Source organism: Cololabis saira, unplaced genomic scaffold, assembly GCF_033807715.1.
Source record: "Cololabis saira isolate AMF1-May2022 unplaced genomic scaffold, fColSai1.1 scf026, whole genome shotgun sequence".
Classification (NCBI taxonomy): Eukaryota; Metazoa; Chordata; class Actinopteri; order Beloniformes; family Belonidae; genus Cololabis; species Cololabis saira.
The window spans coordinates 311,768-336,116 of NW_026906190.1; positions in this window are offsets into that span (position 1 = coordinate 311,768).

Below are 24,349 nucleotides of genomic sequence, written 5' to 3' on the forward strand. Positions count from 1 at the left end.
TTTGGAGCCGCATCTCTGACGCATGGGTCCCGGGATTCTGTAAGAGTCATTTCCACCCTTGTTTTGGCACATTTGTACTCCTCCACCAGGCTTGAGATTGGAAGGGAGAGCGCTCCATTGCCATACAGGCCTATGCTGGAAAGGCATCTCGGCAGTCCAAGCCACTTCCTCACTTGGGCATTCACCAGTCTCTCAAGCCGATTGACATGAGATAAGGTGACCTCATAGATGGAAATTGGCCACATGAGGCGAGGTAGCAGCCCAAACTTAAAGCACCATAGCTTCAATTTTCCAGGGAGAGCAGTGTTGTTAATCTGCTTGAGGCCGCTGATTGTATCCTGCCTGAGTTGTTCCACCTGCTCAGAGTCTTTAAGTTCTGCGCTATACCATCGGCCAAGGCTTTTGATAGGCTTCTCCAGAACTTGTTGGGATTGGCTGGTCGTCCACATGGAACCTTGCATTGGTGAGCTTACCTTTGACAATGGAGATGCTCCATTCGTGCCCATTTGATGTTTCCCCGGAGTTTCTCCAGCAGACGTTTGGTACATGCGACCGTTGTTGTTATTGTCGTCATGTCGTCCATGTACGCCCTGATTGGGGGAAGACGGAGCCCGCTCTCAATCGTTCTCCTCCAACCACCCATCGTGATGCACGAATAAGTAGCTCCATTGCCATTGTAAACACCAGTGGCGAGATGGTGCAGCCCGCCATAATGCCTATCTCAAGGTGCTGCCAGGCAGTTGTACTATCCTGTGCTGTAACACAGAATTGGAGATCCTGGAAGTAGGCTTTGACTAGACTTGTGATGCCCTCTGGCACTTGAAAGAAGTTGAACGCTGTCCACAAGATCTCATGAGGCACTGACCCGAAGGCATTGGCAAGATCTAAAAACACCACATGCAGGTCTTTCTTCTCCTTCTTGGCCGTCTGTACTTGGTGCCAGATGACATTTGTGTGTTCCAAGCAACCTGAGAACCCAATTATCCCTGCCTTTTGCACTGAGGTGTCAACAAAGTTGTTCGCCAGCAGGAATGCTGAGAGCCTACGGGCCACGACACTGAAGAAAATCTTTCCTTCCACATTGAGAAGGCTGATCTGGCGAAACTGCTCGATGGTTGAGGAATTCTTCTCTTTGGGAATCAGGATCCCTCCTGCCCGTCGCCATGCCTTTGGTATCATTCCTTTTTCCCATGCCACTTTCATAAGCTTCCAGAGGTATTTCAAGACGCCTGGCGTGTTCTTATACACCCTGTATGGAATGCCGTTGGGCCCCGGGGCTGAAGCTGTTCTTGCCCGTTTTACTGTGCTTTCAACTTCGCTCCATGTGGGGGGCCTTGTTTCCATCTGGTGCTCAGGTGGTTGGATGGGTGGCATATCCTCCGGAATGCTGGCTGGCACATGCCTCTGTTTGTCGGAGTAGGTCTTCCGAAGATGTTCTTCCAGTTCTCTTATGGGTACTTTGAGGGTCCCAGATTTCTCCCTGACAAAGAGGTCCTTACCAAATTTATAGGGATCTCTGTAGAAGGCAGTCCTCGTTCGCTCTCTCTTCTTATGTTGCCTTCTCAGGCATTCTGCTCTTCGCAGTGCTGCCAGACGCTGCTTGATGTCGCCCTGTAGTGCCCCAAGGCCTTTCTTTTCCACTTCCGTGGCCTTCTTCCATTGTTTCCTCAGGCACCTCCTTTCTTTCACGAGTCTCTGAATCTCTTGTTGTCTCCTGGACTTTAGATGAGCAGATGGTTCCTTCTGTGTCTGCAAGTTCTCACGTTTCACACCAAATCTCTCTGCTCCATAGCTATAAATGGTCTCTCCGATCTTGTCCAGTTTTTTCTCCACACTCCCTTTCAGACCTTCTAAAAGGTGGACGAGGTCTGTGTCTGTGGTTTCCCACTCCTTTTTCTGACAGGATTTAGGCCACAAGATTTGAGGTTTTCGTCCAGTCAGCCTCCGCTCTACTGCTGTCTGTGGCTGGATGGGCTCTGGGCTGATGTTCATAAATGGATCTGTGCATGATTGAGCTTCGTCTGGGGTTCTGATACCCTGTGGACTGTGGTGAATATCCTGCCACTGGGCTTCACTCGACTGATTTGCCCTACCTCTAAGGAAGTAATGGTCAATGCGAGGCCCCTTGCTAAGCTCTCTCAGATACTTGAAACAATGTTATTACAGAAATCCGCTTTTTGGCATTTTCTCAGCGAGAAACGGTCATTTTGTACCTGAAACAATGTAAGTGGTTTGGTGAGTCCAATAATGAAATGAGTCGCTCAAATCAACTACATAGACTCCTTTCTCCAATTTTCTGACGTTTTCAATAGCTTGCCTTAAAAAATCAGAAGGTAAATCAATGTTATGACAGAAATCCGCTTTTTGGCATTTTCTCAGCGAGAAACAGTAATTTTGTACCTGAAACACTGTAAGTGGTTTGGTGAGTCCAATAATGAAATGAGTCCCTCAAATCAACTACATAGACTCCTTTCTCCAATTTTCTGACGTTTTCAATAGCTTGCCTTAAAAAATCAGAAGGTAAAACAATGTTATTACAGAAATCCGCTTTTTGGCATTTTCTCAGCGAGAAACGGTCATTTTGTACCTGAAACACTGTAAGTGGTTTGGTGAGTCCAATAATGAAATGAGTCTCTCAAATCAACTACATAGACTCCTTCTCCAATTTTCTGACGTTTTCAATAGCTTGCCTTGAAAAATCAGAAGGTAAATCAATGTTATGACACAAATCCGCTTTTTGGCATTTTCTCAGCGAGAAACAGTCATTTTGTACCTGAAACACTGTAAGTGGTTTGGTGAGTCCAATAATGAAACGAGTCTCTCAAATCAACTACATAGTCTCCTTTCTCCAATGTTCTGACATTTTCAATAGCTTGCCTTGAAAAATCAGAAGGTAAATCAATGTTATGACAGAAATCCGCTTTTTGGCATTTTCTCAGCGAGAAACGGTCATTTTGTACCTGAAACACTATAAGTGGTTTGGTGAGTCCAATAATGAAATGAGTCTCTCAAATCAACTACATAGACTCCTTTCTCCAATTTTCTGACGTTTTCAATAGCTTGCCTTGAAAAATCAGAAGGTAAATCAATGTTATGACACAAATCCGCTTTTTGGCATTTTCTCAGCGAGAAACAGTCATTTTGTACCTGAAACACTGTAATTGGTTTGGTGAGTCCAATAATGAAACGAGTCTCTCAAATCAACTACATAGTCTCCTTTCTCCAATGTTCTGACATTTTCAATAGCTTGCCTTGAAAAATCAGAAGGTAAATCAATGTTATGACAGAAATCCGCTTTTTGGCATTTTCTCAGCGAGAAACAGTCATTTTGTACCTGAAACACTGTAAGTGGTTTGGTGAGTCCAATAATGAAATGAGTCTCTCAAATCAACTACATAGACTAGTTTCTCCAATTTTCTGACGTTTTCAATAGCTTGCCTTGAAAAATCAGAAGGTAAATCAATGTTATGACAGAAATCCGCTTTTTGGCATTTTCTCAGCGAGAAACAGTCATTTTGTACCTGAAACACTGTAAGTGGTTTGGTGAGTCCAATAATGAAATGAGTCTCTTAAATCAACTACATAGACACCTTTCTCCAATTTTCTAACGCTTTCAATAGCTTGCCTTAAAAAATCAGAAGGTAAAACAATGTTATGACAGAAATCCGCTTTTTGGCATTTTCTCAGCGAGAAACAGTCATTTTGTACCTGAAACACTGTAAGTGGTTTGGTGAGTCCAATAATGAAATGAGTCGCTCAAATCAACTACATAGACACCTTTCTCCAATTTTCTAACGTTTTCAATAGCTTGTCTTAAAAAATCAGAAGGTAAATCAATGTTATGACAGAAATCCGCTTTTTGGCAGTTTCTCAGCGAGAAACAGTCATTTTGTACCTGAAACACTGTAAGTGGTTTGGTGAGTCCAATAATGAAATGAGTCCCTCAAATCAACTACATAGACTCCTTTCTCCAATTTTCTGACGTTTTCAATAGGTTGCCTTAAAGATTCAGAAGGTAAAACAATGTTATTACAGAAATCCGCTTTTTGGCATTTTCTAGGCGAGAAACAGTCATTTTGTACCTGAAACACTGTAAGTGGTTTGGTGAGTCCAATAATGAAATGACTCTCTCAAATCAACTACTTAGACTCCTTTCTCCAATTTTCTGACGTTTTCAATAGCTTGCCTTAAAAAATCAGAAGGTAAATCAATGTTATGACAGAAATCCGCTTTTTGGCATTTTCTCAGCGAGAAACAGTAATTTTGTACCTGAAACACTGTAAGTGGTTTGGTGAGTCCAATAATGAAATGAGTCCCTCAAATCAACTACATAGACTCCTTTCTCCAATTTTCTGACGTTTTCAATAGCTTGCCTTAAAAAATCAGAAGGTAAAACAATGTTATTACAGAAATCCGCTTTTTGGCATTTTCTCAGCGAGAAACGGTCATTTTGTACCTGAAACACTGTAAGTGGTTTGGTGAGTCCAATAATGAAATGAGTCTCTCAAATCAACTACATAGACTCCTTCTCCAATTTTCTGACCTTTTCAATAGCTTGCCTTGAAAAATCGGAAGGTAAATCAATGTTATGACACAAATCCGCTTTTTGGCATTTTCTCAGCGAGAAACAGTCATTTTGTACCTGAAACACTGTAAGTGGTTTGGTGAGTCCAATAATGAAACGAGTCTCTCAAATCAACTACATAATCTCCTTTCTCCAATGTTCTGACATTTTCAATAGCTTGCCTTGAAAAATCAGAAGGTAAATCAATGTTATGACAGAAATCCGCTTTTTGGCATTTTCTCAGCGAGAAACGGTCATTTTGTACCTGAAACACTGTAAGTGGTTTGGTGAGTCCAATAATGAAATGAGTCTCTCAAATCAACTACATAGACTCCTTTCTCCAATTTTCTGACGTTTTCAATAGCTTGCCTTGAAAAATCAGAAGGTAAATCAATGTTATGACACAAATCCGCTTTTTGGCATTTTCTCAGCGAGAAACAGTCATTTTGTACCTGAAACACTGTAATTGGTTTGGTGAGTCCAATAATGAAACGAGTCTCTCAAATCAACTACATAGTCTCCTTTCTCCAATGTTCTGACATTTTCAATAGCTTGCCTTGAAAAATCAGAAGGTAAATCAATGTTATGACAGAAATCCGCTTTTTGGCATTTTCTCAGCGAGAAACAGTCATTTTGTACCTGAAACACTGTAAGTGGTTTGGTGAGTCCAATAATGAAATGAGTCTCTCAAATCAACTACATAGACTAGTTTCTCCAATTTTCTGACGTTTTCAATAGCTTGCCTTGAAAAATCAGAAGGTAAATCAATGTTATGACAGAAATCCGCTTTTTGGCATTTTCTCAGCGAGAAACAGTCATTTTGTACCTGAAACACTGTAAGTGGTTTGGTGAGTCCAATAATGAAATGAGTCTCTCAAATCAACTACATAGACACCTTTCTCCAATTTTCTAACGCTTTCAATAGCTTGCCTTAAAAAATCAGAAGGTAAAACAATGTTATGACAGAAATCCGCTTTTTGGCATTTTCTCAGCGAGAAACAGTCATTTTGTACCTGAAACACTGTAAGTGGTTTGGTGAGTCCAATAATGAAATGAGTCGCTCAAATCAACTACATAGACACCTTTCTCCAATTTTCTAACGTTTTCAATAGCTTGTCTTAAAAAATCAGAAGGTAAATCAATGTTATGACAGAAATCCGCTTTTTGGCAGTTTCTCAGCGAGAAACAGTCATTTTGTACCTGAAACACTGTAAGTGGTTTGGTGAGTCCAATAATGAAATGAGCCCCTCAAATCAACTACATAGACTCCTTTCTCCAATTTTCTGACGTTTTCAATAGGTAGCCTTAAAGATTCAGAAGGTAAAACAATGTTATTACAGAAATCCGCTTTTTGGCATTTTCTAGGCGAGAAACAGTCATTTTGTACCTGAAACACTGTAAGTGGTTTGGTGAGTCCAATAATGAAATGAGTCTCTCAAATCAACTACCTAGACTCCTTTCTCCAATTTTCTGACGTTTTCAATAGCTTGCCTTGAAAAATCAGAAGGTAAATCAATGTTATGACAGAAATCCGCTTTTTGGCATTTTCTCAGCGAGAAACAGTCATTTTCTACCTGAAACATTGTAAGTGGTTTGGTGAGTCCAATAATGAAATGAGTCTCTCAAATCAACTACATAGACACCTTTCTCCAATTTTCTAACGTTTTCAATAGCTTGCGTTAAAAAATCAGAAGGTAAATCAATGTTATGACAGAAATCCGCTTTTTGGCATTTTCTCAGCGAGAAACAGTCATTTTGTACCTGAAACACTGTAAGTGGTTTGATGAGTCCAATAATGAAATGAGTCGCTCAAATCAACTACATAGACACCTTTCTCCAATTTTCTAACGTTTTCAATAGCTTGCCTTAAAAATTCAGAAGGTAAAACAATGTTATTACAGAAATCCGCTTTTTGGCATTTTCTAGGCGAGAAACAGTCATTTTGTACCTGAAACACTGTAAGTGGTTTGGTGAGTCCAATAATGAAATGAGTCCCTCAAATCAACTTCATAGACTCCTTTCTCCAATTTTCTGACGTTTTCAATAGGTTGCCTTAAAGATTCAGAAGGTAAAACAATGTTATTACAGAAATCCGCTTTTTGGCATTTTCTAGGCGAGAAACAGTCATTTTGTACCTGAAACACTGTAAGTGGTTTGGTGAGTCCAATAATGAAATGAGTCTCTCAAATCAACTACCTAGACTCCTTTCTCCAATTTTCTGACGTTTTCAATAGCTTGCCTTGAAAAATCAGAAGGTAAATCAATGTTATGACAGAAATCCGCTTTTTGGCATTTTCTCAGCGAGAAACAGTCATTTTCTACCTGAAACATTGTAAGTGGTTTGGTGAGTCCAATAATGAAATGAGTCACTCAAATCAACTACATAGACACCTTTCTCCAATTTTCTAACGTTTTCAATAGCTTGCCTTAAAAAATCAGAAGGTAAATCAATGTTATGACAGAAATCCGCTTTTTGGCATTTTCTCAGCGAGAAACAGTCATTTTGTACCTGAAACACTGTAAGTGGTTTGGTGAGTCCAATAATGAAATGAGTCTCTCAAATCAACTACTTAGACTCCTTTCTCCAATTTTCTGAAGTTTTCAATAGCTTGCCTTGAAAAATCAGAAGGTAAATCAATGTTATGACAGAAATCCGCTTTTTGGCATTTTCTCAGCGAGAAACAGTCATTTTGTACCTGAAACACTGTAAGTGGTTTGGTGAGTCCAATAATGAAATGAGTCTCTCAAATCAACTACATAGACTCCTTTCTCCAATTTTCTGACGTTTTCAATAGCTTGCCTTGAAAAATCAGAAGGTAAATCAATGTTATGACAGAAATCCGCTTTTTGGCATTTTCTCAGCGAGAAACAATCATTTTGTACCTGAAACACTGTAAGTGGTTTGGTGAGTCCAATAATGAAATGAGTCCCTCAAATCAACTACATAGACTTCTTTCTCCAATTTTCTGACGTTTTCAATAGGTTGCCTTAAAAATTCAGAAGGTAAAACAATGTTATTACAGAAATCCGCTTTTTGGCATTTTCTAGGCGAGAAACAGTCATTTTGTACCTGAAACACTGTAAGTGGTTTGGTGAGTCCAATAATGAAATGAGTCTCTCAAATCAACTACTTAGACTCCTTTCTCCAATTTTCCGACGTTTTCAATAGCTTGCCTTGAAAAATCAGAAGGTAAATCAATGTTATGACAGACATCCGCTTTTTGGCATTTTCTCAGCGAGAAACAGTCATTTTGTACCTGAAACACTGTAAGTGGTTTGGTGAGTCCAATAATGAAATGAGTCTCTCAAATCAACTACATAGACACCTTTCTCCAATTTTCTAACGTTTTCAATAGCTTGCCTTGAAAAATCAGAAGGTAAATCAATGTTATGACAGAAATCCGCTTTTTGGCATTTTCTCAGCGAGAAACAGTCATTTTGTACCTGAAACACTGTAAGTGGTTTGGTGAGTCCAATAATGAAATGAGTCTCTCAAATCAACTACATAGACTCCTTTCTCCAATTTTCTGACGTTTTCAATAGCTTGCCTTGAAAAATCAGAAGGTAAATCAATGTTATGACAGAAATCCGCTTTTTGGCATTTTCTCAGCGAGAAACAGTCATTTTGTACCTGAAACACTGTAAGTGGTTTGGTGAGTCCAATAATGAAATGAGTCTCTCAAATCAACTACATAGACTAGTTTTTCCAATTTTCTAACGTTTTCAATAGCTTGCCTTAAAAAATCAGAAGGTAAAACAATGTTATTACAGAAATCCGCTTTTTGCCATTTTCTCAGCGAGAAACAGTCATTTTGTACCTGAAACACTGTAAGTGGTTTGGTGAGTCCAATACTGAAATGAGTCTCTCAAATCAACTACATAGACTCCTTTCTCCAATTTTCTGACGTTTTCCATAGCTTGCCTTAAAAAATCAGAAGGTAAATCAATGTTATGACAGAAATCCGCTTTTTGGCAGTTTCTCAGTGAGAAACAGTCATTTTGTACCTGAAACACTGTAAGTGGTTTGGTGAGTCCAATAATGAAATGAGTCGCTCAAATCAACTACATAGACTCCTTTCTCCAATTTTCTGACGTTTTCAATAGCTTGCCTTGAAAAATCAGAAGGTAAATCAATGTTATGACAGAAATCCGCTTTTTGGCATTTTCTCAGCGAGAAACAGTCATTTTGTACCTGAAACACTGTAAGTGGTTTGGTGAGTCCAATAATGAAATGAGTCTCTCAAATCAACTACATAGACACCTTTCTCTAATTTTCTAACGTTTTCAATAGCTTGCCTTAAAAAATCAGAAGGTAAAACAATGTTATTACAGAAATCCGCTTTTTGGCAGTTTCTCAGCGAGAAACAGTCATTTTGTACCTGAAACACTGTAAGTGGTTTGGTGAGTCCAATAATGAAATGAGTCCCTCAAATCAACTACATAGACTCCTTTCTCCAATTTTCTGACGTTTTCAATAGGTTGCCTTAAAAATTCAGAAGGTAAAACAATGTTATTACAGAAATCCGCTTTTTGGCATTTTCTAGGCGAGAAACAGTCATTTTGTACCTGAAACACTGTAAGTGGTTTGGTGAGTCCAATAATGAAATGAGTCCCTCAAATCAACTACATAGACTCCTTTCTCCAATTTTCTGACGTTTTCAATAGGTTGCCTTAAAGATTCAGAAGGTAAAACAATGTTATTACAGAAATCCGCTTTTTGGCATTTTCTAGGCGAGAAACAGTCATTTTGTACCTGAAACACTGTAAGTGGTTTGGTGAGTCCAATAATGAAATGAGTCTCTCAAATCAACTACCTAGACTCCTTTCTCCAATTTTCTGACGTTTTCAATAGCTTGCCTTGAAAAATCAGAAGGTAAATCAATGTTATGACAGAAATCCGCTTTTTGGCATTTTCTCAGCGAGAAACAGTCATTTTCTACCTGAAACATTGTAAGTGGTTTGGTGAGTCCAATAATGAAATGAGTCTCTCAAATCAACTACATAGACACCTTTCTCCAATTTTCTAACGTTTTCAATAGCTTGCCTTAAAAAATCAGAAGGTAAATCAATGTTATGACAGAAATCCGCTTTTTGGCATTTTCTCAGCGAGAAACAGTCATTTTGTACCTGAAACACTGTAAGTGGTTTGGTGAGTCCAATAATGAAATGAGTCTCTCAAATCAACTACTTAGACTCCTTTCTCCAATTTTCTGAAGTTTTCAATAGCTTGCCTTGAAAAATCAGAAGGTAAATCAATGTTATGACAGAAATCCGCTTTTTGGCATTTTCTCAGCGAGAAACAGTCATTTTGTACCTGAAACACTGTAAGTGGTTTGGTGAGTCCAATAATGAAATGAGTCTCTCAAATCAACTACATAGACTCCTTTCTCCAATTTTCTGACGTTTTCAATAGCTTGCCTTGAAAAATCAGAAGGTAAATCAATGTTATGACAGAAATCCGCTTTTTGGCATTTTCTCAGCGAGAAACAGTCATTTTGTACCTGAAACACTGTAAGTGGTTTGGTGAGTCCAATAATGAAATGAGTCGCTCAAATCAACTACATAGACACCTTTCTCCAATTTTCTAACGTTTTCAATAGCTTGCCTTAACAAATCAGAAGGTAAATCAATGTTATGACAGAAATCCGCTTTTTGGCAGTTTCTCAGCGAGAAACAATCATTTTGTACCTGAAACACTGTAAGTGGTTTGGTGAGTCCAATAATGAAATGAGTCCCTCAAATCAACTACATAGACTTCTTTCTCCAATTTTCTGACGTTTTCAATAGGTTGCCTTAAAAATTCAGAAGGTAAAACAATGTTATTACAGAAATCCGCTTTTTGGCATTTTCTAGGCGAGAAACAGTCATTTTGTACCTGAAACACTGTAAGTGGTTTGGTGAGTCCAATAATGAAATGAGTCTCTCAAATCAACTACTTAGACTCCTTTCTCCAATTTTCCGACGTTTTCAATAGCTTGCCTTGAAAAATCAGAAGGTAAATCAATGTTATGACAGACATCCGCTTTTTGGCATTTTCTCAGCGAGAAACAGTCATTTTGTACCTGAAACACTGTAAGTGGTTTGGTGAGTCCAATAATGAAATGAGTCTCTCAAATCAACTACATAGACACCTTTCTCCAATTTTCTAACGTTTTCAATAGCTTGCCTTGAAAAATCAGAAGGTAAATCAATGTTATGACAGAAATCCGCTTTTTGGCATTTTCTCAGCGAGAAACAGTCATTTTGTACCTGAAACACTGTAAGTGGTTTGGTGAGTCCAATAATGAAATGAGTCTCTCAAATCAACTACATAGACTCCTTTCTCCAATTTTCTGACGTTTTCAATAGCTTGCCTTGAAAAATCAGAAGGTAAATCAATGTTATGACAGAAATCCGCTTTTTGGCATTTTCTCAGCGAGAAACAGTCATTTTGTACCTGAAACACTGTAAGTGGTTTGGTGAGTCCAATAATGAAATGAGTCTCTCAAATCAACTACATAGACTAGTTTTTCCAATTTTCTAACGTTTTCAATAGCTTGCCTTAAAAAATCAGAAGGTAAAACAATGTTATTACAGAAATCCGCTTTTTGCCATTTTCTCAGCGAGAAACAGTCATTTTGTACCTGAAACACTGTAAGTGGTTTGGTGAGTCCAATACTGAAATGAGTCTCTCAAATCAACTACATAGACTCCTTTCTCCAATTTTCTGACGTTTTCCATAGTTTGCCTTAAAAAATCAGAAGGTAAATCAATGTTATGACAGAAATCCGCTTTTTGGCAGTTTCTCAGTGAGAAACAGTCATTTTGTACCTGAAACACTGTAAGTGGTTTGGTGAGTCCAATAATGAAATGAGTCGCTCAAATCAACTACATAGACTCCTTTCTCCAATTTTCTGACGTTTTCAATAGCTTGCCTTGAAAAATCAGAAGGTAAATCAATGTTATGACAGAAATCCGCTTTTTGGCATTTTCTCAGCGAGAAACAGTCATTTTGTACCTGAAACACTGTAAGTGGTTTGGTGAGTCCAATAATGAAATGAGTCTCTCAAATCAACTACATAGACACCTTTCTCTAATTTTCTAACGTTTTCAATAGCTTGCCTTAAAAAATCAGAAGGTAAAACAATGTTATTACAGAAATCCGCTTTTTGGCAGTTTCTCAGCGAGAAACAGTCATTTTGTACCTGAAACACTGTAAGTGGTTTGGTGAGTCCAATAATGAAATGAGTCCCTCAAATCAACTACATAGACTCCTTTCTCCAATTTTCTGACGTTTTCAATAGGTTGCCTTAAAAATTCAGAAGGTAAAACAATGTTATTACAGAAATCCGCTTTTTGGCATTTTCTATGCGAGAAACAGTCATTTTGTACCTGAAACACTGTAAGTGGTTTGGTGAGTCCAATAATGAAATGAGTCTCTCAAATCAACTACTTAGACTCCTTTCTCCAATTTTCTGACGTTTTCAATAGCTTGCCTTGAAAAATCAGAAGGTAAATCAATGTTATGACAGAAATCCGCTTTTTGGCATTTTCTCAGCGAGAAACAGTCATTTTCTACCTGAAACACTGTAAGTGGTTTGGTGAGTCCAATAATGAAATGAGTCTCTCAAATCAACTACATAGACACCTTTCTCCAATTTTCTAACGTTTTCAATAGCTTGCCTTAAAAAATCAGAAGGTAAATCAATGTTATGACAGAAATCCGCTTTTTGGCATTTTCTCAGCGAGAAACAGTCATTTTGTACCTGAAACACTGTAAGTGGTTTGGTGAGTCCAATAATGAAATGAGTCGCTCAAATCAACTACATAGACACCTTTCTCCAATTTTCTAACGTTTTCAATAGCTTGCCTTAAAAATTCAGAAGGTAAAACAATGTTATTACAGAAATCCGCTTTTTGGCATTTTCTAGGCGAGAAACAGTCATTTTGTACCTGAAACACTGTAAGTGGTTTGGTGAGTCCAATAATGAAATGAGTCGCTCAAATCAACTACATAGACACCTTTCTCCAATTTTCTAACGTTTTCAATAGCTTGCCTTAACAAATCAGAAGGTAAATCAATGTTATGACAGAAATCCGCTTTTTGGCAGTTTCTCAGCGAGAAACAATCATTTTGTACCTGAAACACTGTAAGTGGTTTGGTGAGTCCAACAATGAAAGGAGTCACTCAAATAAACTATATAGACTCCCTCCTTCAATTGTCTGACTTTTTCAATAGCTTGCCTTAAAAAATCAGAAGGTAATGTTATTACAGAAATCCGCTTTTTGGCTGCTTCTCAGCGAGAAACAGTCATTTTGAACCTGAAACACAGGTAAGTGGTTTGGTGAGTCCAATAATGAGAGGAGTCACTCAAATCAACCATAAAGACTCCCTCCTTCAATTTTCTGACGTTTTCAATAGCTTGCCTTAAAAATCAAAAGGTAAAACAGTCTTATCACAGAAATCCGCTTTTCGGCTGTATCACAGCCAGAAACAGTCATTTTCAACCTCAACCACAGGTAAGTTGTTTGGTGAGTCCAATGATGAAAGGAGTCACTCAAATCAACTATATAGACTCCTTCCTTCAATTTTCTCACGTTTTCAATAGCTTGCATTAAAAAATCAGAAGGTTCAACTGTGTTTTCACAGAAATCCGCTTTTTAGCTGTATCTAAGGCAGAAACGATCATTTTGAACCTGAAACACAGGTAAGTGGTTTGGTGAGTCCAATAATGAAAGGAGTCACTCAAATCAACTATATAAACTCCTTCCTTCAATTTTCTGACGTTTTCAATAGCTTGCCTTAAAAAATCAGAAGGTAAAACAGTGTTTTCACAGAAATCCGCTTTTTAGCTGTATCTCAGGCAGAAACGATCATTTTGAACCTGAAACACAGGTAAAGTGGTTTGGTGAGTCCAATAATGAAAGGAGTCCTTCAAATCAACTATATATAGACTCCTTCTTTCAATTTGCTGACGTTTTCAATAGCTTGCCTTAAAAATTCAGTGTTATCACAGAAATCCGCTTTTTGGCTGTTTTTTGGCTGCAGCGAGAAACAGTTATTTTGAACCTGAAACACAGGTCTGCCCCCTCCCCCCCCCCCCCCCCCCCGCCTATTACCGGGAGCGCATCACTGCGCCGTGCTGTGGACAAAAAGAGGTACTGCACATTCGCCTAAAAGGCAGAATGACAGCATTAAAATGTCTCCAACTGCTCTGAAATAAAGTGTAAAAATCTGAAAATAAACACAATTCCTTCACAAAAATGGGCTTTGTCTTTTGAGCATTTTTTGCCTTCATTTGCTTCAGCCAAATTAGAAACATGAGAAGAAAAGAGGGGAAAATCTCACTCCAGACTCAGCCAAAAACAGCAGCCGAAATGCCGCATTAAAATTACTCAAACTTGTCTAAAATCACAATCTAAAAGTCAAAAAATTATCAAAATGGGTTAGCAATGGTGCGGCCTGCCTTTTGCACATGTTTTTCCTGGCTTTACTTCAGCCAAATGAAAGAAAAGAGGAGAAAATTGCACTTCAGCCAGGGTTAAAAAGCAGCAGAAACACTGCATTAAAATGCCTCCAACTTGTCTAAAATGACTTTTAAAAATCTAAAAATGATCAAAATGGCTTAGCAATGATGGGGCCCTCCTTTTGCATATTTTTTGACTGGCTTTACTCCACCAGAATTGAAAATATCAGCAGAAAAGAGGGGGACATTGCAGTGTTGTCTACCCGGGAGAAGTTCCTTTTTTGGCCACAAGATGGAAGCAGAGCTCCATGGATGAATTTAGCTGCACTCAGTTGGAACTTTGAAAACTTTCTAAGTGGTTTGGTGAGTCCAATAATGAAAGGAGTCACTCTTTCAATAGCTTGCCTTAAAAAATCAGAAGGTAAAACAGTGTTTTCACAGAAATCCGCTTTTTAGCTGTATCTCAGCCAGAAACGATCATTTTCAACCTGAAACACAGGTAAGTGGTTTGGTGAGTCCAATAATGAAAGGAGTCACTCAAATCAACTATATAGACTCCTTCCTTCAATTTTCTGACGTTTTCAATAGCTTGCCTTAAAAAATCAGAAGGTTCAACTGTGTTTTCACAGAAATCCGCTTTTTAGCTGTATCTCAGCCAGAAACGATCATTTTGAACCTGAAACACAGGTAAGTGGTTTGGTGAGTCCAATAATGAAAGGAGTCACTCAAATCAACTATATATAGACTCCTTCCTTCAATTTTCTGACGTTTTCAATAGCTTGCCTTAAAAATCAGAAGGTAAAACAGTGTTATCACAGAAATCCGCTTTTTGGCTGTTTTTTGGCTGCAGCGAGAAACAGTTATTTTGAACCTGAAACACAGGTCCAGCCCATTACCGAGAGCGCATCACTGCGCCGTGCTGTGGACAAAATGAGGTACTGCACATTCGCCTAAAAGGCAGAATGACAGCATTGAAATGTCTCCAACTGCTCTGAAATAAAGTGTAAAAATCTGAAAATAAACACAATTCCTTCACAAAAATGGGCTTTGTCTTTTGAGCATTTTTTGCCTTCATTTGCTTCAGCCAAATTAGAAACATTAGAAGAAAAGAGGGGAAAATCTCACTCCAGACTCAGCCAAAAACAGCAGCCGAAATGCCGCATTAAAATTACTCAAACTTGTCTAACATCACAATCTAAAAATCTAAAAATGATCAAAATGGCTTAGCAATGATGCGACCTGCCTTTTGCACATGTTTTTCCTGGCTTTACTTCAGCCAAATGAAAGAAAAGAGGAGAAAATTGCACTTCAGCCAGGGTTAAAAAGCAGCAGAAACACTGCATTAAAATGCCTCCAACTTGTCTAAAATGACTTTTAAAAATCTAAAAATGATCAAAATGGCTTAGCAATGATTGGGCCTTCCTTTTGCATATTTTTTGACTGGCTTTACTCCACCAGAATTGAAAATATCAGCAGAAAAGAGGGGGAAATTGCAGTGTTGTCTACCCGGGAGAAGTTCCTTTTTTGGCCACAAGATGGAAGCAGAGCTCCATGGATGAATTTAGTTGCACTCAGTTGGAACTTTGAAAACTTTCTAAGTGGTTTGGTGAGTCCAATAATGAAAGGAGTCACTCTTTCAATAGCTTGACTTAAAAAATCAGAAGGTAAAACAGTGTTTTCACAGAAATCCGCAGCCAGAAACAGTCATTTTCAACCTCAACCACAGGTAAGTTGTTTGGTGAGTCCAATGATGAAAGGAGTCACTCAAATCAACTATATAGACTCCTTCCTTCAATTTTCTCACGTTTTCAATAGCTTGCATTAAAAAATCAGAAGGTTCAACTGTGTTTTCACAGAAATCCGCTTTTTAGCTGTATCTCAGGCAGAAACGATCATTTTGAACCTGAAACACAGGTAAGTGGTTTGGTGAGTCCAATAATGAAAGGAGTCACTCAAATCAACTATATAAACTCCTTCCTTCAATTTTCTGACGTTTTCAATAGCTTGCCTTAAAAAATCAGAAGGTAAAACAGTGTTTTCACAGAAATCCGCTTTTTAGCTGTATCTCAGCCAGAAACGATCATTTTCAACCTGAAACACAGGTAAGTGGTTTGGTGAGTCCAATAATGAAAGGAGTCACTCAAATCAACTATATAGACTCCTTCCTTCAATTTTCTGACGTTTTCAATAGCTTGCCTTAAAAAATCAGAAGGTTCAACTGTGTTTTCACAGAAATCCGCTTTTTGGCTGTTTTTTGGCTGCAGCGAGAAACAGTTATTTTGAACCTGAAACACAGGTCTGCCCCCTCCTCCCCCCTCCCGCCCATTACCGGGAGCGCATCACTGCGCCGTGCTGTGGACAAAAAGAGGTACTGCACATTCGCCTAAAAGGCAGAATGACAGCATTAAAATGTCTCCAACTGCTCTGAAATAAAGTGTAAAAATCTGAAAATAAACACAATTCCTTCACAAAAATGGGCTTTGTCTTTTGAGCATTTTTTGCCTTCATTTGCTTCAGCCAAATTAGAAACATGAGAAGAAAAGAGGGGAAAATCTCACTCCAGACTCAGCCAAAAACAGCAGCCGAAATGCCGCATTAAAATTACTCAAACTTGTCTAAAATCACAATCTAAAAGTCAAAAAATTATCAAAATGGGTTAGCAATGGTGCGGCCTGCCTTTTGCACATGTTTTTCCTGGCTTTACTTCAGCCAAATGAAAGAAAAGAGGAGAAAATTGCACTTCAGCCAGGGTTAAAAAGCAGCAGAAACACTGCATTAAAATGCCTCCAACTTGTCTAAAATGACTTTTAAAAATCTAAAAATGATCAAAATGGCTTAGCAATGATGGGGCCTTCCTTTTGCATATTTTTTGACTGGCTTTACTCCACCAGAATTGAAAATAACAGCAGAAAAGAGGGGGAAATTGCAGTGTTGTCTACCCGGGAGAAGTTCCTTTTTTGGCCACAAGATGGAAGCAGAGCTCCATGGATGAATTTAGTTGCACTCAGTTGGAACTTTGAAAACTTTCTAAGTGGTTTGGTGAGTCCAATAATGAAAGGAGTCACTCTTTCAATAGCTTGACTTAAAAAATCAGAAGGTAAAACAGTGTTTTCACAGAAATCCGCAGCCAGAAACAGTCATTTTCAACCTCAACCACAGGTAAGTTGTTTGGTGAGTCCAATGATGAAAGGAGTCACTCAAATCAACTATATAGACTCCTTCCTTCAATTTTCTCACGTTTTCAATAGCTTGCATTAAAAAATCAGAAGGTTCAACTGTGTTTTCAAAGAAATCCGCTTTTTAGCTGTATCTCAGGCAGAAACGATCATTTTGAACCTGAAACACAGGTAAGTGGTTTGGTGAGTCCAATAATGAAAGGAGTCACTCAAATCAACTATATAAACTCCTTCCTTCAATTTTCTGACGTTTTCAATAGCTTGCCTTAAAAAATCAGAAGGTAAAACAGTGTTTTCACAGAAATCCGCTTTTTAGCTGTATATCAGGCAGAAACGATCATTTTGAACCTGAAACACAGGTAAGTGGTTTGGTGAGTCAGATAATGAAAGGAGTCACTCAAATCAACTATATAGACTCCCTCCTTCAATGTTCTGACGTTATCAATAGCTTGCCTTTAAAAATCAGAAGGTAAGACAATGTTATTACAGAAATCCGCTTTTTGGCTGCTTCTCAGCGAGAAACGGTCATTTTGAACCTGAAACACAGGTAAGTGGTTTGGTGAGTCCAATAATGAAAGGAGTCCTTCAAATCAACTATATATAGACTCCTTCTTTCAATTTTCTGACGTTTTCAATAGCTTGCCTTAAAAATTCAGTGTTATCACAGAAATCCGCTTTTTGGCTGTTTTTTGGCTGCAGCGAGAAACAGTTATTTTGAACCTGAAACACAGGTCTGCCCCCTCCTCCCCCCCCCCCCGCCCATTACCGGGAGCGCATCACTGCGCCGTGCTGTGGACAAAAAGAGGTACTGCACATTCGCCTAAAAGGCAGAATGACAGCATTAAAATGTCTCCAACTGCTCTGAAATAAAGTGTAAAAATCTGAAAATAAACACAATTCCTTCACAAAAATGGGCTTTGTCTTTTGAGCATTTTTTGCCTTCATTTGCTTCAGCCAAATTAGAAACATGAGAAGAAAAGAGGGGAAAATCTCACTCCAGACTCAGCCAAAAACAGCAGCCGAAATGCCGCATTAAAATTACTCAAACTTGTCTAAAATCACAATCTAAAAGTCAAAAAATTATCAAAATGGGTTAGCAATGGTGCGGCCTGCCTTTTGCACATGTTTTTCCTGGCTTTACTTCAGCCAAATGAAAGAAAAGAGGAGAAAATTGCACTTCAGCCAGGGTTAAAAAGCAGCAGAAACACTGCATTAAAATGCCTCCAACTTGTCTAAAATGACTTTTAAAAATCTAAAAATGATCAAAATGGCTTAGCAATGATGGGGCCCTCCTTTTGCATATTTTTTGACTGGCTTTACTCCACCAGAATTGAAAATATCAGCAGAAAAGAGGGGGACATTGCAGTGTTGTCTACCCGGGAGAAGTTCCTTTTTTGGCCACAAGATGGAAGCAGAGCTCCATGGATGAATTTAGCTGCACTCAGTTGGAACTTTGAAAACTTTCTAAGTGGTTTGGTGAGTCCAATAATGAAAGGAGTCACTCTTTCAATAGCTTGCCTTAAAAAATCAGAAGGTAAAACAGTGTTTTCACAGAAATCCGCTTTTTAGCTGTATCTCAGCCAGAAACGATCATTTTCAACCTGAAACACAGGTAAGTGGTTTGGTGAGTCCAATAATGAAAGGAGTCACTCAAATCAACTATATAGACTCCTTCCTTCAATTTTCTGACGTTTTCAATAGCTTGCCTTAAAAAATCAGAAGGTTCAACTGTGTTTTCACAGAAATCCGCTTTTTGGCTGTTTTTTGGCTGCAGCGAGAAACAGTTATTTTGAACCTGAAACACAGGTCTGCCCCCTCCCCCCCCCCCCCCCCCCGCCCATTACCGGGAGCGCATCACTGCGCCGTGCTGTGGACAAAAAGAGGTACTGCACATTCGCCTAAAAGGCAGAATGACAGCATTGAAATGTCTCCAACTGCTCTGAAATAAAGTGTAAAAATCTGAAAATAAACACAATTCCTTCACAAAAATGTGCTTTGTCTTTTGAGCATTTTTTGCCTTCATTTGCTTCAGCCAAATTAGAAACATGAGAAGAAAAGAGGGGAAAATCTCACTCCAGACTCTGCCCAAAACAGCAGCCGAAATGCCGCATTAAAATTACTCAAACTTGTCTAAAATCACAATCTAAAAGTCAAAAAATTATCAAAATGGGTTAGCAATGGTGCGGCCTGCCTTTTGCACATGTTTTTCCTGGCTTTACTTCAGCCAAATGAAAGAAAAGAGGAGAAAATTGCACTTCAGCCAGGGTTAAAAAGCAGCAGAAACACTGCATTAAAATGCCTCCAACTTGTCTAAAATGACTTTTAAAAATCTAAAAATGATCAAAATGGCTTAGCAATGATGGGGCCCTCCTTTTGCATATTTTTTGACTGGCTTTACTCCACCAGAATTGAAAATATCAGCAGAAAAGAGGGGGACATTGCAGTGTTGTCTACCCGGGAGAAGTTCCTTTTTTGGCCACAAGATGGAAGCAGAGCTCCATGGATGAATTTAGCTGCACTCAGTTGGAACTTTGAAAACTTTCTAAGTGGTTTGGTGAGTCCAATAATGAAAGGAGTCACTCTTTCAATAGCTTGCCTTAAAAAATCAGAAGGTAAAACAGTGTTTTCACAGAAATCCGCTTTTTAGCTTTATCTCAGCCAGAAACGATAATTTTCAACCTGAAACACAGGTAAGTGGTTTGGTGAGTCCAATAATGAAAGGAGTCACTCAAATCAACTATATAGACTCCTTCCTTCAATTTTCTGACGTTTTCAATAGCTTGCCTTAAAAAATCAGAAGGTTCAACTGTGTTTTCACAGAAATCCGCTTTTTAGCTGTATCTCAGCCAGAAACGATCATTTTGAACCTGAAACACAGGTAAGTGGTTTGGTGAGTCCAATAATGAAAGGAGTCACTCAAATCAACTATATATAGACTCCTTCCTTCAATTTTCTGACGTTTTCAATAGCTTGCCTTAAAAATCAGAAGGTAAAACAGTGTTATCACAGAAATCCGCTTTTTGGCTGTTTTTTGGCTGCAGCGAGAAACAGTTATTTTGAACCTGAAACACAGGTCCAGCCCATTACCGAGAGCGCATCACTGCGCCGTGCTGTGGACAAAATGAGGTACTGCACATTCGCCTAAAAGGCAGAATGACAGCATTGAAATGTCTCCAACTGCTCTGAAATAAAGTGTAAAAATCTGAAAATAAACACAATTCCTTCACAAAAATGGGCTTTGTCTTTTGAGCATTTTTTGCCTTCATTTGCTTCAGCCAAATTAGAAACATTAGAAGAAAAGAGGGGAAAATCTCACTCCAGACTCAGCCAAAAACAGCAGCCGAAATGTCGCATTAAAATTACTCAAACTTGTCTAACATCACAATCTAAAAATCTAAAAATGATCAAAATGGCTTAGCAATGATGCGACCTGCCTTTTGCACATGTTTTTCCTGGCTTTACTTCAGCCAAATGAAAGAAAAGAGGAGAAAATTGCACTTCAGCCAGGGTTAAAAAGCAGCAGAAACACTGCATTAAAATGCCTCCAACTTGTCTAAAATGACTTTTAAAAATCTAAAAATGATCAAAATGGCTTAGCAATGATTGGGCCTTCCTTTTGCATATTTTTTGACTGGCTTTACTCCACCAGAATTGAAAATATCAGCAGAAAAGAGGGGGAAATTGCAGTGTTGTCTACCCGGGAGAAGTTCCTTTTTTGGCCACAAGATGGAAGCAGAGCTCCATGGATGAATTTAGTTGCACTCAGTTGGAACTTTGAAAACTTTCTAAGTGGTTTGGTGAGTCCAATAATGAAAGGAGTCACTCTTTCAATAGCTTGACTTAAAAAATCAGAAGGTAAAACAGTGTTTTCACAGAAATCCGCAGCCAGAAACAGTCATTTTCAACCTCAACCACAGGTAAGTTGTTTGGTGAGTCCAATGATGAAAGGAGTCACTCAAATCAACTATATAGACTCCTTCCTTCAATTTTCTCACGTTTTCAATAGCTTGCATTAAAAAATCAGAAGGTTCAACTGTGTTTTCACAGAAATCCGCTTTTTAGCTGTATCTCAGGCAGAAACGATCATTTTGAACCTGAAACACAGGTAAGTGGTTTGGTGAGTCCAATAATGAAAGGAGTCACTCAAATCAACTATATAAACTCCTTCCTTCAATTTTCTGACGTTTTCAATAGCTTGCCTTAAAAAATCAGAAGGTAAAACAGTGTTTTCACAGAAATCCGCTTTTTAGCTGTATCTCAGCCAGAAACGATCATTTTCAACCTGAAACACAGGTAAGTGGTTTGGTGAGTCCAATAATGAAAGGAGTCACTCAAATCAACTATATAGACTCCTTCCTTCAATTTTCTGACGTTTTCAATAGCTTGCCTTAAAAAATCAGAAGGTTCAACTGTGTTTTCACAGAAATCCGCTTTTTGGCTGTTTTTTGGCTGCAGCGAGAAACAGTTATTTTGAACCTGAAACACAGGTCTGCCCCCTCCTCCCCCCTCCCGCCCATTACCGGGAGCGCATCACTGCGCCGTGCTGTGGACAAAAAGAGGTACTGCACATTCGCCTAAAAGGCAGAATGACAGCATTAAAATGTCTCCAACTGCTCTGAAATAAAGTGTAAAAATCTGAAAATAAACACAATTCCTTCACAAAAATGGGCTTTGTCTTTTGAGCATTTTTTGCCTTCATTTGCTTCAGCCAAATTAGAAACATGAGAAGAAAAGAGGGGAAAATCTCACTCCAGACTCAGCCAAAAACAGCAGCCGAAATGCCGCATTAAAATTACTCAAACTTGTCTAAAATCACAATCTAAAAGTCAAAAAATTATCAAAATGGGTTAGCAATGGTGCGGCCTGCCTTTTGCACATGTTTTTCCTGGCTTTACTTCAGCCAAATGAAAGAAAAGAGGAGAAAATTGCACTTCAGCCAGGGTTAAAAAGCAGCAGAAACACTGCATTAAAATGCCTCCAACTTGTCTAAAATGACTTTTAAAAATCTAAAAATGATCAAAATGGCTTAGCAATGATGGGGCCTTCCTTTTGCATATTTTTTGACTGGCTTTACTCCACCAGAATTGAAAATAACAGCAGAAAAGAGGGGGAAATTGCAGTGTTGTCTACCCGGGAGAAGTTCCTTTTTTGGCCACAAGATGGAAGCAGAGCTCCATGGATGAATTTAGTTGCACTCAGTTGGAACTTTGAAAACTTTCTAAGTGGTTTGGTGAGTCCAATAATGAAAGGAGTCACTCTTTCAATAGCTTGACTTAAAAAATCAGAAGGTAAAACAGTGTTTTCACAGAAATCCGCAGCCAGAAACAGTCATTTTCAACCTCAACCACAGGTAAGTTGTTTGGTGAGTCCAATGATGAAAGGAGTCACTCAAATCAACTATATAGACTCCTTCCTTCAATTTTCTCACGTTTTCAATAGCTTGCATTAAAAAATCAGAAGGTTCAACTGTGTTTTCAAAGAAATCCGCTTTTTAGCTGTATCTCAGGCAGAAACGATCATTTTGAACCTGAAACACAGGTAAGTGGTTTGGTGAGTCCAATAATGAAAGGAGTCACTCAAATCAACTATATAAACTCCTTCCTTCAATTTTCTGACGTTTTCAATAGCTTGCCTTAAAAAATCAGAAGGTAAAACAGTGTTTTCACAGAAATCCGCTTTTTAGCTGTATATCAGGCAGAAACGATCATTTTGAACCTGAAACACAGGTAAGTGGTTTGGTGAGTCAGATAATGAAAGGAGTCACTCAAATCAACTATATAGACTCCCTCCTTCAATGTTCTGACGTTATCAATAGCTTGCCTTTAAAAATCAGAAGGTAAGACAATGTTATTACAGAAATCCGCTTTTTGGCTGCTTCTCAGCGAGAAACGGTCATTTTGAACCTGAAACACAGGTAAGTGGTTTGGTGAGTCCAATAATGAAAGGAGTCCTTCAAATCAACTATATATAGACTCCTTCTTTCAATTTTCTGACGTTTTCAATAGCTTGCCTTAAAAATTCAGTGTTATCACAGAAATCCGCTTTTTGGCTGTTTTTTGGCTGCAGCGAGAAACAGTTATTTTGAACCTGAAACACAGGTCTGCCCCCTCCTCCCCCCCCCCCCGCCCATTACCGGGAGCGCATCACTGCGCCGTGCTGTGGACAAAAAGAGGTACTGCACATTCGCCTAAAAGGCAGAATGACAGCATTAAAATGTCTCCAACTGCTCTGAAATAAAGTGTAAAAATCTGAAAATAAACACAATTCCTTCACAAAAATGGGCTTTGTCTTTTGAGCATTTTTTGCCTTCATTTGCTTCAGCCAAATTAGAAACATGAGAAGAAAAGAGGGGAAAATCTCACTCCAGACTCAGCCAAAAACAGCAGCCGAAATGCCGCATTAAAATTACTCAAACTTGTCTAAAATCACAATCTAAAAGTCAAAAAATTATCAAAATGGGTTAGCAATGGTGCGGCCTGCCTTTTGCACATGTTTTTCCTGGCTTTACTTCAGCCAAATGAAAGAAAAGAGGAGAAAATTGCACTTCAGCCAGGGTTAAAAAGCAGCAGAAACACTGCATTAAAATGCCTCCAACTTGTCTAAAATGACTTTTAAAAATCTAAAAATGATCAAAATGGCTTAGCAATGATGGGGCCCTCCTTTTGCATATTTTTTGACTGGCTTTACTCCACCAGAATTGAAAATATCAGCAGAAAAGAGGGGGACATTGCAGTGTTGTCTACCCGGGAGAAGTTCCTTTTTTGGCCACAAGATGGAAGCAGAGCTCCATGGATGAATTTAGCTGCACTCAGTTGGAACTTTGAAAACTTTCTAAGTGGTTTGGTGAGTCCAATAATGAAAGGAGTCACTCTTTCAATAGCTTGCCTTAAAAAATCAGAAGGTAAAACAGTGTTTTCACAGAAATCCGCTTTTTAGCTGTATCTCAGCCAGAAACGATCATTTTCAACCTGAAACACAGGTAAGTGGTTTGGTGAGTCCAATAATGAAAGGAGTCACTCAAATCAACTATATAGACTCCTTCCTTCAATTTTCTGACGTTTTCAATAGCTTGCCTTAAAAAATCAGAAGGTTCAACTGTGTTTTCACAGAAATCCGCTTTTTGGCTGTTTTTTGGCTGCAGCGAGAAACAGTTATTTTGAACC